Source organism: Acinonyx jubatus, chromosome F2, assembly GCF_027475565.1.
Source record: "Acinonyx jubatus isolate Ajub_Pintada_27869175 chromosome F2, VMU_Ajub_asm_v1.0, whole genome shotgun sequence".
NCBI classification, from domain to species: domain Eukaryota; kingdom Metazoa; phylum Chordata; class Mammalia; order Carnivora; family Felidae; genus Acinonyx; species Acinonyx jubatus.
In genome coordinates, this window is record NC_069394.1 from 75,753,549 (window position 1) to 75,766,673 (window position 13,125).

Sequence of the window (13,125 nt, forward strand, 5' to 3'; positions counted from 1 at the left end):
GCTCAGACTCACAAACCATGAGATTATGGCCTGAGCCGAAGTGGGACACTTAACCGACTGAGCCACCCAGGTGCCCCTGTATCTGTCTTCTTTAGCTCAATGTAATATTTATGAGACACACTCATGTTGATCTCTTTTCACTGCTGTCCGGTATTCTATTACATGATTAAACTATTTTTTTTTAATGTTTATTTATTTTTGAAGGAGAGAGAGACTGAGTGTGAGTGGGGGAGGGGCAGAGAGAGAGGGAGACCCAGAATCCCAAGCAGGCTCCAGGCTCCGAGCTGTCACCACAGAGCCCGACACGGGGCTCGAACTCACAAACCGCGAGATCATGACCTGAGCCGAAGTCAGACACTCAACCGACTGAGCCACCCAGACGCCCCATGATTAAACTATTTATTCTTGTTCTTGTTGACGGCCATTTGGGTTGTTTCCATTTTGAGGTCATTGGGAAAGAAGCTTCTATGAACACTTTTTCTACAAGTCTTTTTGTGGACACAGGTCTTTCTGGTTCTTAGGACTGCTGTGTCATCGGCTATGTGTACGTTTAATCTTGTAAGGAACTGCCACGCAGGGCAGTCTGGGTGGCTCAGTCAGTCTAAGTGTCTGACTTCAGCTCAGGTCATGATCTCACGGTTCATGAGTGCAAGCCCCACAGTGAGCTCTCTGCTGACTCACAGAACCCACTTCTGATCCCCTCTCTGCCTCTCCCTCTCCCACACACATGCTCCCTCTCTCTCTCGAAAATAAAATAAACATTTTTTAAAAAATTGAATCTTCCAATCAAAAATGTGTTTATCTTTTCAAGCATCAGTATTCTCATTGTCTCTCTGTAATGCTGTTTTAGTTCTAAGTATGGAGTGTAGAGTATAATTTAATTTCATTGTTTTTCTTTTGTTGTTGTTAGTATACAGAAATACATTTTTATATTGATTTATATCCTACAACTTTAAATTTGCTTCTTAGCTCTAACAGTTATTTTGTAGTCTCTTGAATTTTCTGTACAATTACGTCAAAGTTTTAATGTCACTTTTTAAAAAGCCTATGACTCTCCCAGACAGAATTTGTTATTTCCCCCGTGAAATCCCACAGCACTATGTGGGTGCCCCTACCTCCATCATGGTGATTATTATTATGTTGTAATCACCTGTTTACCTACTGTGCTCTCAATAAGAAAATGTGTCATTTTTTCATTTCATGTTTCTACTTCCCAGTGCACAAAGCATATTTGTGTGATGAACAGATGAATAAATGAATGAGTGTGTGTGAGTGTGTGTGTGTGTGTGTGTGTGTGTGTGTGTGTGTGTACATATATACATATATAGAGAGAGAGAGAGAAAGTGTTTTCTGGAATTAGTTATTCCAAATAAACACTCCAAATATTCTGTTTATTCTGAATACTCTGTTTCTTGCCCTATAGGCTGCAGTCTATGTGTGTTTGAACTCAAACAGTGGACCACAGACCTGGATGTTCTGCCCAGTAACAGCACAGAAGTAAAGATGATTGATTCTGCCTGGAAGGTATATTGGTAAGTTGACTTAATACTGTTACAGGTATGTTCCTCCTACTCAAATTTCACAACTCTCCTTTTCCTCCTTTCTCAAAAATACTAGAACAATGTAACCATATCTTCTAAACAGAAGTTGGGACTCATCGTGTGACAATGTTGTGTTCTCAGAGGGCTAAAGTGCAGAATCAGGAGAGATAGAAAATCCAGGGGGTATAGACAGCATTGGTAAAGGAAAGAACACCCTGGTTTCCCACTAGGGGACCTTGGAGAGCTTACTCCCTGAACTTGGGCTTCCTCGTATCTGCCACAGGCTTGGGACCAGGCCATCTTAAGGACGTTCCAGCTCCAAAATTCTCCTCATGCTTATGGCTTAGGCAGAAAAGTCTTACAGTTTGCTAACCAGTGTTGCTCATTCAGTACTATTTACACTCCTATCTGCACAGTCAACAAATCAACTTTTTGTTTAACAAACGTTTCGTGTATTACTACAATGGGAGACTTTTTCCTTAGTGAGCACGTGCTCTCTACTGACAAGGCCAACGAGAGACAACCTGTACCCTTGTGGGTCGGAAAAGCACTAGCTGATGTAATAAATGCTTCCCATTTCCATCCCAGGAGGATGGTTCCACCTTCCTTCCTTGTAGCAGGCCTCAGAGGGGTGAGTGTGCAGCTAATATCGTGTGTGGGCTCTTGTTTTCACACGCTCTCCTTACTCCCCCATTTCCCTGAGCATCGGGCTTGTATCCTCCAACAGCGGAAGGTTTCACCAGGATCCTTCACACCCGATAGTTAACACGCTCAAAGGCCAGCTGTTATTCATCAAGTATTTGCTGGAGAGAAAACACAAAGGAAAAAAGGAAATCTCTGCAACGGCAGAAGCTTCTAAGCCAGCCTCTCACAGTTTTCAAACCTGATTGCAAAGATGTCAGTTACGGTAGAACATGGCAGAGTTGGGTCCACCTTAACCAACTGGATAATAGCTGGGACACCTGAAAGCACAGAGGATATTCTAGAGACGCGTGTTTGAGGGCACAGTTCCAAAATTCTCCGGGAGAGCCTGAAGTTAGGGTCCCTAACCAGGGTTTTCCAATCTCCAGTCCTGCAGTCAATTTGGAGAGTCATAATCAGAATTCCTTCAGTCGAACACATATTGGAGCGGATAAGAATAAATTATGTTTCATGAAACTGCTTCAGGTGTGTGTGTGCATGTGTGTGCGTGTGTGTGTGTGTGTGTGTGTGTGTTTTATATACTGGCTCATAAATCAAATGTATTCCAACTGTGGGTTGCAGGCAAAACACGTGCCATCCTCCATCACAGACATCCAGTTCTTTTCATTCAAAAGTAAAACAAAGAATTAAAAGGTATAAGATCCTCACAAGGATAGAAATAAGGGAACTGGCTTTTCCCAAGGAAGAGGTGGGGGAGGGTTAACCGTGCATTTCTAGTAGTTACTAGGAGAGCCAGGGCTAGGTAAGCTTCAGTCACCGGGAAAGCCACAATTAGCTTATCTCCCTGATAAGTCCGGCTCTTCCCTCGGAGAATCCACCCTTTAACACCTTCTTTGGGGAGGCAGAGCTAAAAGACTAACAAGTCTTTTTTTTTTTCTTTTTTTCCTTTATGTTTCTTGATTATATCTTTCTTTTCTGATTTGCCTTAGATCCAAGAATAGCAGAAAATGCATTTTGCAGGTATTTTTGTCTAGCACCTATGGTCTTCTGGAACCAGACATACAAAAGTTGGCTTTACCACTTACAACTTACGTCACCCAGCACAAGTTGCTCACTTCTCTCTGCCTCGGTTTCCACTGTAAATGGGGAGAGCTATGTTATACAGATCAAATAAGAGTATATGATATACATTTAAATATATGAAAAGAGCTTAGACTAGCAGCACCCTTGATTATTACCCATCCTGGCACTGCCCTACCGGCCAGGGAACATGGTGGTGAAAGTTTCCTCTCTGGTCTATCGGAGTTGTGCCCCATTTGCTCTTAGCAGACATATTCTGGGCAGCCTGGTGATATGACAGGAAGAATACAACCTCTGGAACCTCGACTTGGGCTCAAATTCTTAGCCTATTTATTTCCTCACCAAGTGACCTTGAGGAATTTAATTAACATCTGAAACTCTCTCTAAAGCAAACATCTAATACTCACCGGGTGGGAGATAATGCTTGTAAGACATTATCTGGAATGGACTGGCTCTCGTTAATTTTCTCCTTTCCCCTTTATAACAACTTCACAGGAAGAAGAAAAATAATCCTAGTTCCAGGGCCCTTCACTGTGCTTTCCAGAAGTCCTTGGTGATGACTGTGAAGTCAGGGTGTGACCCACAGTTCTGGCCCTCGCTAAGAATATGCCACAGGCAAATGTAACTTGCAATAGCAAGGCAAAAGATGCCTGTCCAATAAACTATATTCCAGACCTGGAGAACAAATGGTCATTCCCACCGGAATTGCCCTATTCTCATGGAATGATTTTAAATAATTAATAAAATAATTAATAATTAATAAAATAATTAATAAAAGGATTTACAAGGTTAAAAATAGAGATTTTAAAGAGTCATAATTTTCTTTAAGAAACAAAACAGGGGAGGGGCGCCTGGGTGGCTCAGTCGGTTAAGCATCCGACTTCGGCTCAGGTCACGATCTCGCGGTCCGTGAGTTTGAGCCCCGCATAGGGCTCTGGGCTGATGGCTCAGAGCCTGGAGCCTGCTTCGGATTCCGTGTCTCCCTCTCTCTCTGACCCTCCCCCGTTCATGCTCTGTCTCTCTCTGTCTCAAAAATAAATAAACGTTAAAAAAAATTTAAAAAAATACATAAACATTTAATAAATTTTTTAAATTTATAGTAGGGTCATAATTCCCCTTCTTACTACAACTATTTTTTGTTTCTCTGGTGATTATCTTGCAGTCTTTGCCCACATGCAGATAGTTTCTCATAGTTTCCATCTGGGAATAAACTATTTGTACTCCTACTTTTGTCCGTGGCATTCTTCATTTACCAGCACAGTTCTCACATTATCCCATAAAATAGCTCCAGAATTGACCATCTTATAAAAGTTTTATATACCATATTCAGGTTTATGCTACGATAAATCTCTTTATGAACATAATTTTATTCCTTTTCATTTTTCTCTTTAGTAGATTATAATCTTTGGAAACATTATGATGACCCTGATGTTTTATATTCACAACGCATTTCCACATAAAAATGAGAATAACCCTTTGTTAACAAATTGTAGATTCTTCATCTAATGCAGCCAAGAATCTGGGGGTTAAATTCATACTTGGAGAAACTGGGGTATAAACTCATTCAGACAGACCAGCCCTTAGAATCCATTCAGGCAATGCACCCATCCATTTAAATGACTGGGGAAAGTTGTGTGTTTCAGCAGCGGAGTCTCATGAAAAATCATCCACTGTTTCAAGAGATGGAAACCACCATGGACTTACTGGAAATCCAGCACAGAAGGGAAGAGATGGGGGAGGGAGAACAGGAGGAGAGTTAGGTCAAATAATCTGTTACACATACATTGTGTGCAGCAAGAGCAAACTGAAAGGGAGCTCAGCGTGCTTGAGGGGGTAGGATGTAAACCTGTCCTAAATGGGTATTATGTCCTATCGAAGTCTATTGTTTCATGGAGCCCAGACCTAACAATGTCCCATTGTGGCAAATGCAAAGACAAGCTGCTTAAATCCCAGTTTTCCCTTCATTTTCAGTCCCCGGGACTGTACCCCTGAGGATGGTTCTGCTCTCTCTGCCTGGGCTGTCACCCCACCGGCCATGTAAGTAAAGATGGTTTACAGTCTCCTTGATCTGGTTTGAGGGAACTAAAATTCTTTCGCGTCTTGGCTCTACTTTTTATTAAGTGTAAAGACTGTAGCACATATTTCCAGGGAGATAACATGGAAAAACTATGCCTGGCATTGCCAACCTGGGGCCTCCTGCTTGTCTGCAAAGCCACCTTTGTAATTATGAAGAATGTCTCACACAGGTGGAAGATGCTCTTATAGGTTTTATGCAAATCAATGGATGATTTGGTATTTTTCATTTTAAAAGGAATTTAAAGACCAACTTCAATTGCAATAAATCGTTTTTGCTTTAGATAAGCCTGGAATGGGCATTAATGCTAGGTGGATTTTAAAATCTCAGGACGAAAACAACAACTGGATGGCTACCAAACACTCTAGCTGCACACAAAATTCCGGGTCACACGACATCTTTGTATTGCCACCGACCGCGCAAGGACTAGAGAACCAGCCACCTGGAAATGGTTCCTAAGGCGCTGGGATCACAGAAAGTTGCCTGGAAATCATCTACTTCATACCTCATCACCTAGATGGATGCTGACTTCTTACGGGAGGTTTTACATTGCCTGTTGATGGTTTCCACCAGAAGCAAAGAAATGAAAACCCGAATATTTCCAAGAAGGGAAATGTTGTCCTTGCCAGTGTGCTCTGTGGTTGTGCCCTTCTGCTCTTTCCTCCCTATCTGAGTCAGAGGATCTTGGTACAGACTGACCTTGATACAAGACCAAAGACAAGAATGCCTGCTGGACTTGGACCTTCACAGAAAGAAGAGGCGGGGTCTTGGGTCTCCGGGCTGATTCCTTTGAAAAGGGATGAGTTGCAGAAATGTATTTCTGTACTTGGTCAGGGAGCCAGTGAAGTGTAATTGGAAGAAAAGCATCCCAGCCCTAACACTTCCCTTTCTGGGGTGACCATGGGCTGACTGCTCAACCTCTCTGTTGTATCCCTTCCTTCACCTATAAAATGAGGGTGTAGCTGTCATGTCTTCCTCACTAGGACATCGTTGAGCAGACAGGTGAAAGTGCTGTATAAAAGTAAGTCATTTGTATTTTGTGTTGATAGCAAACATTTGGGGAAGGATGGGACTTGGAATGCTTCTTCCAGGATCTACTAGTAACAAGTGTATCTCTTCTTAACAACCCCTCCTTTTATACACTGACTAGTTGAGAGGTGAGAACTGTGTTCCCCATTTGCTGAAGTCGTATTTCTTCCTTTCCTCCATGGGGGTTTGGGGTGATGGGAGACCAGCTGATACCCATTCAGATCTTGTGGGGGCCTATTAGGACTCAGCTCTGTGGAAAAGGTGGAAATGGGTAAAAGGAGGTGAAGTGCAAACCAGAGTACATATTTCTCTGGTTAGGACCATTTGATCAAATTTAATTTGTGTGTGTGTGTGTGTGTGTGTGTGTGTGCAAAATTTAGATTTAGATTGAGCTGGCTGGACTCAGTTTAGGTGATCCAAATTTTGTTGGCAACATCCAAAGTATCATAGTCAGGACCCAGTCGAATATATGCCTCCTTCTCTCTATTGGGCCTGATCAGGGTGTTGACCTTGGCCACGTCAATGTCATAGAGTTTCTTCACAGCCTATTTGATCTGGTGCGTGTTGGCCTTGACATCCACAACGAACACAAACGTGTTGTTGTCTTCTGTTTTTCTTCATGGCTGACTCAGTGGTCAGGGGGAACTGGATGATGGCATAGTGGTCAAGCTTGTTTCTCCTGGGGGCGCTCTTCCCAGGGTATTTGGGCTGCCTTCAGAGATGCAGTGTCTTGGGCCTTTTGGAAGGTAGGTGATGTGCAGATCTTTTTTTGTGACTGTGGATGCCTCTCAGCACCACTGTCTCAGCCTTCAAAGCCTTTGCGTTGTTTTCGGCTTTGGGAAGGGCGGGGGTTTCCTTGTTCGCCTTTGGCACCAAATTTGTGAAAGAGATTTCTTTTAAATTACTTTTGTTTTTATTTTAGAGAGAGCGTGATTGGGGGAGGGGATAGAGAGAGAGGGATAGAGGATCTCAAGCAGGCTCCATGCTCAGCACACAGCCTGACTCAGGACTGGATCCCACAACCCTGGGGTCATGACCTGAGCTGAAATCAAGAGTTGGTCCCTCAACCAACTGAGCCACCCAGACGCCTAGAAAATCCCAGAAAGGGATTTCTGATCAAACTTAATTTGGATAAACAAGACTTGGGTGACATTTTCGAAGTCGTATTATGATCTTCTTAACTTAAAATGTCTCTTTTTTATGTGTCTAGCATATTATGTATTTTTAAGATTCTCTGGGGTCCAATTCTTTAGATCTATCCCAAATCCCCTCATTCACTGAAATCCTTTTTCCTATCTGATTGTAAGCACATAGAAATATGTATGCTATCTAGGTAAGCACTGCATTCCCTTCACAGCCTCAGTGAATACTTAGGTGGTATGGGTGACTGAATGTCACATGGAACCTTGGTCATGATATAGCAGAAAAATAATAAGTTCAACTATAATTCTGGTATATGACTCATTAGAGCTGTTTCCCTGTCTATGAAATGAGGAATTTGGATTAGATTATCCCATCCAATTAAAAAATGGAGTAAACAATATCCTTCCGTATGGGGAGTTTCTCTTCTGCTTCTGCCCCTAGCCACCCTTTCCTCCCCCCACAGCTTAGTAAATAGTCAAGCCATCCATAGGAGCAGGGGGTGGGGAGAAGGAGAAGTCCTCGTGGATTCCTCTGGTCCGCTCAACCCTCACCAACCTCTCCAATATTCACCAATGGGAAAACCCAAGATTTCTCTAAGCATGTTTGATTCAGGTCTGCAATCATGTGGGGATTGACTCCTAACACAAAATCTGTGCTACGCTCTGGGAATACAAAATAAGTGAGTGTCTGTCTTTTAAGGGTCTTCCTGTCTCACAGAACTGGAACATAATGAAGTCAGGACTCTGCAAGCCTGTGCTCAGGTAGGGAAGGCCACAGCAGGGCACCCGCGAAACTACGGCCAGTCTCCTGGATCTCACGTCCCCGGATAGATCTCACAGTAACGTGGGTTCAGATTTGTGCGATTCCACGGCTAGCTTATACTAAATGGAGTGAACTGTAAAGGATTGGAACTCTAAGGACTGTTGAGCTACTTTCTCAACCTTCTAATATAATCAGATTTCTTTCTGTTGGAGGTGAGAGACCAGTGGCCGGAGACCCAGGTCTCCATTAACCTTCACACAATAGGGCTGATAAAGCCTCCTCTGCAAACAATGTCTCGGCAATCACTTTATCAGATGTAATTACATTTTCTAATCTTACAGTGACTTCCTTGCAGGTACTGAGGGACTCAGGTTAAGGATCTTCCCAAAGGTTATCTGTTTAGGTTCTGTCCAGTTTAAGGCTGCGGGTCTAAGCTTTATGAAGCATTGTCCTGGCTCTACAGGTGGTGTCCCAGCAGAGCAATCCTCTAAACCCGGGCAGATTGAACCCCCCATGCTAGGGGCCATCTAATCAAGGTCTATCTCCAAACAATGTCATCTAGGCACCACCCATGCCCCTCCCTTGTGCTTGTGGAGCCTGCGACGAATTCACCTCAAAGGCATTTAGTAAAATTCGGACTGAGGGACCTGGTTTATTTAGTGTGATCACCTAAGCTATTTTCGCCTCACCGATGAGATCTGGATTACACAGGAGGCTCATGGTTGCTAGACCCAAAGATTCCACATCTTTGGGTGTGGAAGCTGTCATTGTGATGATGTGATTACAGACGAGTGGCATTAAGACCTACCCTGGTGTGAAATTGTGTTAAAACACACACACACACACACACACATAGATGAGTGGCCCCGTTTGGTTATGTTCTTGGTCATCATCCAGCAGTTCCGAGTTGTGAGTTAATTAAAGAAAAGAAGAGCTGGGGGTGAGAGGCAGAGGAGGAAATAACATTAAATATCTTGAAGTTACCCAATTCTTTCTCTTGATGAATTCTTTTCTTTTTGTGGAAATGCTTTTCTACTGGTTCTAGATGTTATCCAGCTCTGACCACGCTGCTTGCTTAGTGCTGATTTCATTACAAGCCCCTTTACCCTCTCCGTCAACAATAAAGAGAGGCACACCATATCCGCCATACCTGCACCTACAAGATGAAAAAGCTCACTTCCTTTCAAGTGAGAATCAGGGGTATCTGTCTGGTTAAGTCCTACAGACTTGCAGGGCCAGTCTTCGGAAATAACTATGCAATACCTTCATCCCCACCACATAGAGTCCTGTCCTTACACTCCCAGTCCTCATGCTTTAACCTTTGCAAGTTACATCCAAGTTCAGGGGCAGCTATTAAAATGCAGAACAGCAGGGGCGCCTGGGTGGCTCACATTTGACTTCAGCACAGGTCGTGATCTCACAGTTCGTGGGTTCAAGCCCCGTGTCAGGCTCTGGGCTGACAGCTCAGAGCCTGAAGCCTGCTTCAGATTCTGTGTCTCCCTCTCTCTCTGCTCCTCCCCCACTCACATTCTGTCTCTCTCTTCCTCAAAAATAAACATTAATAAAAAAAAATTTTTAATGAATTTTTTTTAACGTTTATTTATTTTTGAGACAGAGAGAGACAGAGCATGAACAGGGGAGGGACAGAGAGAGAGGGAGACACAGCATCGGAAGCAGGCTCCAGGCTCTGGCCATCAGCCCAGAGCCCGACACGGGACTCGAACTCACGGACCGCGAGATCATGACCTAAGCTGAAGTCGGACGCTTAACCGACTGAGCCACCCAGGCGCCCACAAAAAATTTTTTAAAGATGCAGAACAGCAAAGGTGTCCTGATGACAAAGTTCTCCTATATTTTTGTCACAAATTTGTCCTTTCAGAAGTGATCCATGCTTCTGACATCCAGTTAATGTAAGTACTGTCAGACAGAAATGACAAGATGGGATAAATTAGCACTGCTCTGATGTGATCAGGAAAGTCATGCCCAATACAGGTTGGAAGCCTAGTGTCCTGTGAAAACCCGAAAAGCTCATCACAGCTCTGCTGCTAAGCCACCTCTGTGACTCAGAGTCACTGGACAGCTCTGTAGCTTGAAATTTGCCTTTTAATGAGGAATGGGACCTGTGATGTCACTTCTACGTTGCAAATGAATGTTCTGAAGGTTGTATTGGCCAAACACAGAGTCTGTAGTGACAGTGGGACCTGAACTTGGACAGGACATCTTTCTTTCTTATGCCATCTTTAACTACGGGAATTGGTTAGTCTAACCTATTTATTTGTTTGTTTGTTTTAATGTTTATTTTTGATGGGGGGCATAGCAAGGGGCAGAGAGAGAGGGAGAGAGAACAGGGGAGGGGCAGAGGGGGGGACAGAGAATCTGAATCAGGTTCTGCACTGACAGCAGAGAGCCTATCATGGGGTTTGAACCCACAAACTCTAAGATCATGACCCCAGCCAAAGTCAGACACTCAACCGACTGAGCCACCCAGCCACCCGTAGCCTAACCTATTTAAAGAGAATGGTACTATTAATGCCAAGAGGAAAACTATCAGAAAAAAAAAAACAAAACTAAATCCTAACCATTTTTTTGAAGTTACATTTATTAAATTAACATTTATTACCAAGTGCCAGGTAAGCTCTTCACAAAGAATCACCGTGTTAAACCCCACACCGACCTCTGGATATTTTTGCATCCATATTTGAGGTGAGGAAACTGGGAGTACAGAGAGGTTGGGAATGTGCTTGGGGTTACACCCTGGTAAATAGTGGAGCTGGGATTGGAATGAATCCAGGTTTCATGTTCTTTGCTATTATTCATGGCATGTAAAATTGACAGCAATTTGGGGTGCCTGGCGGTACAGTCGGTTAAGCATCCCCCTCTTGATTTTCGCTCAGGTCATGATCTCACAGTTGGTGAGTTCAAGCCCCGCATCAGGCTCTGCGCTGATGATGTAGAGCCTACTTTGGATTCTGTCTCTCCTCTCTGACTCTCCCCGACTTGTGTGTGTGTGTGTGTGTGTGTGTGTGCGCGCGCGCGCGTGCACACACACGCTCTCTCCCTCTCCCTCTCTCTCTCAAAATAAATAAACTTCAAAATTAAAAAAAAAAAATTCACAGCAATTTGAATGGCATGTGTCCTCTGTGAACACCAAGGATTACATATAGGAATCAGCGTGTTATATAAGATTGGGGCTGGGACTGACCTACAAGTTTCCTTTATTGACATGCACTTGGGTTTTTGTTTAAATGTCCTTTATAGACCTCTAAAGTAGGATCTGTAAGTTCTTGCACAAATCAGAAGACACTGTCAAAGATGCTTGTGGGGGAAGGGAAAATATGAAATATATTTAGATGGTTGAGGGCAGTGATCAGTTTCAAGCTCCTTTAATCCACTGACTGTTACTTGTACAAGTAGAATGGAAAGATCAAAGCCCATCGGTATTCCTACCTTTGGGGGGTGATCACTGTAATAGGTCAATTCCTGAAGACGTGTTAACAACCTCAGGTTGTCTCTACTCCTCCCACCACCACTAGCACTTCAGACCTGGAGACCTGAGCGCCCTGCCCCTCTGTAATCTGTAGAGGTGGGGGAACATTGAGTGTAAGCACGCAGGCTGTGCGAAGAATTCACAGAGGACATAGAAGTTCAAGAACGGAACAGCCTCCAGGCTCTCCAAAGTATCTCATTTCCAATCTTACTTTGTATTAGAGAACGTGGTCTGGAACCACAGCCAGGCAGAATTAAAAGACAAAGGCCATTTTCCATGAGGGAGGGCCCTTCTCCACCTAACGTCTTTCCTCTCATATTCTTACAAAGTTATGACTTGCTGGCCCTCTAAGTGTGGACTCTCCCTTGAATTTCCCGTCGGCTGCCTTGCCCTGCAGCTAACACTGAACTCTCTGATAGCCTCCGCTTGTGAGTAAGCGATGGACAAATTTCCAAAAGAAGTGGGTGGGAGAGGACATTCAGGCCAAGGAAGCAAAGACCCGGAGAGGAGCCAACATGCAAGTAGCTGACAAACACTGAGCAAGGTTCTCCAACGTGGCTGCCCATTAGAATCACCTGGGGAGCTTAGGGAGGATCCCATGCTCATGTGGCACCACAGATTAATGAATAGGACCTCCAGGGTTAAACAGCAGACATTGGTGGTGATCTTATGTGCATCCACATTTGAGAACGCGTATCCTGGAGTGCAGAGAGTGAGCCCAAAGAAAGGCCAGGAGTGAGCCTGAGGGCTGGCACTGAAAAGGAAGTAAAGGAGGTAGTGAGGCCTTTCATGAATTTTCTGTTTGCTAATGATGGGAGGACTGTGACCAGATGCTACTGATAGTGCATAAGGAATGGGAAGACAACAGTGAAATGGGAAGACCATGAAGAGACTGCTGTCATAGCCAGACAGGAGATGGTGGTGTCTGACCAGGCCTAATTCCATATACAGTAAGTCTCCAGAGCACAGAGAGGGTGGGGTTGAGATGGTCGAAGAAGTGATATGGGAAGAATCAGGGATGGAGACAGCGACACAACCAAAGGGGATGAAGAATGAAGAGTGGCTCATGACGGTCCAAAGCAGCCTCATGAACTTCTCCCACTATTGTTTTTAAGATGTGCTAACTGAGACATGCATATGAGGCCAGATTTTGGGTCTCTGCACTGTGCTGTCATACTGGCCACAGGAGTCACTTGCTCCCAACGGGATAGATAGGCAGATCCGAAGAGCAGAAGTTATTATCTACAGGCCAGCAGTGATCCACACCTATGTCTTAGGGCCCTGAACAGGTTCCATCAGCATCATGGAAGAATCTCTAAAGTGACCATCTTCTCCAAACCAAAATTGGAACACATGATTTCATATAA

The 13,125-nt window shown here is 44.0% G+C and overlaps 1 pseudogene; it reads right to left on the reverse strand.

Annotated features, from left to right (window-relative positions):
* Positions 1-6,773: 6,773 nt before the first annotated feature.
* Positions 6,774-9,039, reverse strand: LOC106974061 (60S ribosomal protein L23a-like; annotated as a pseudogene).
* Between the last annotated feature and the right edge of the window lie 4,086 nt (positions 9,040-13,125).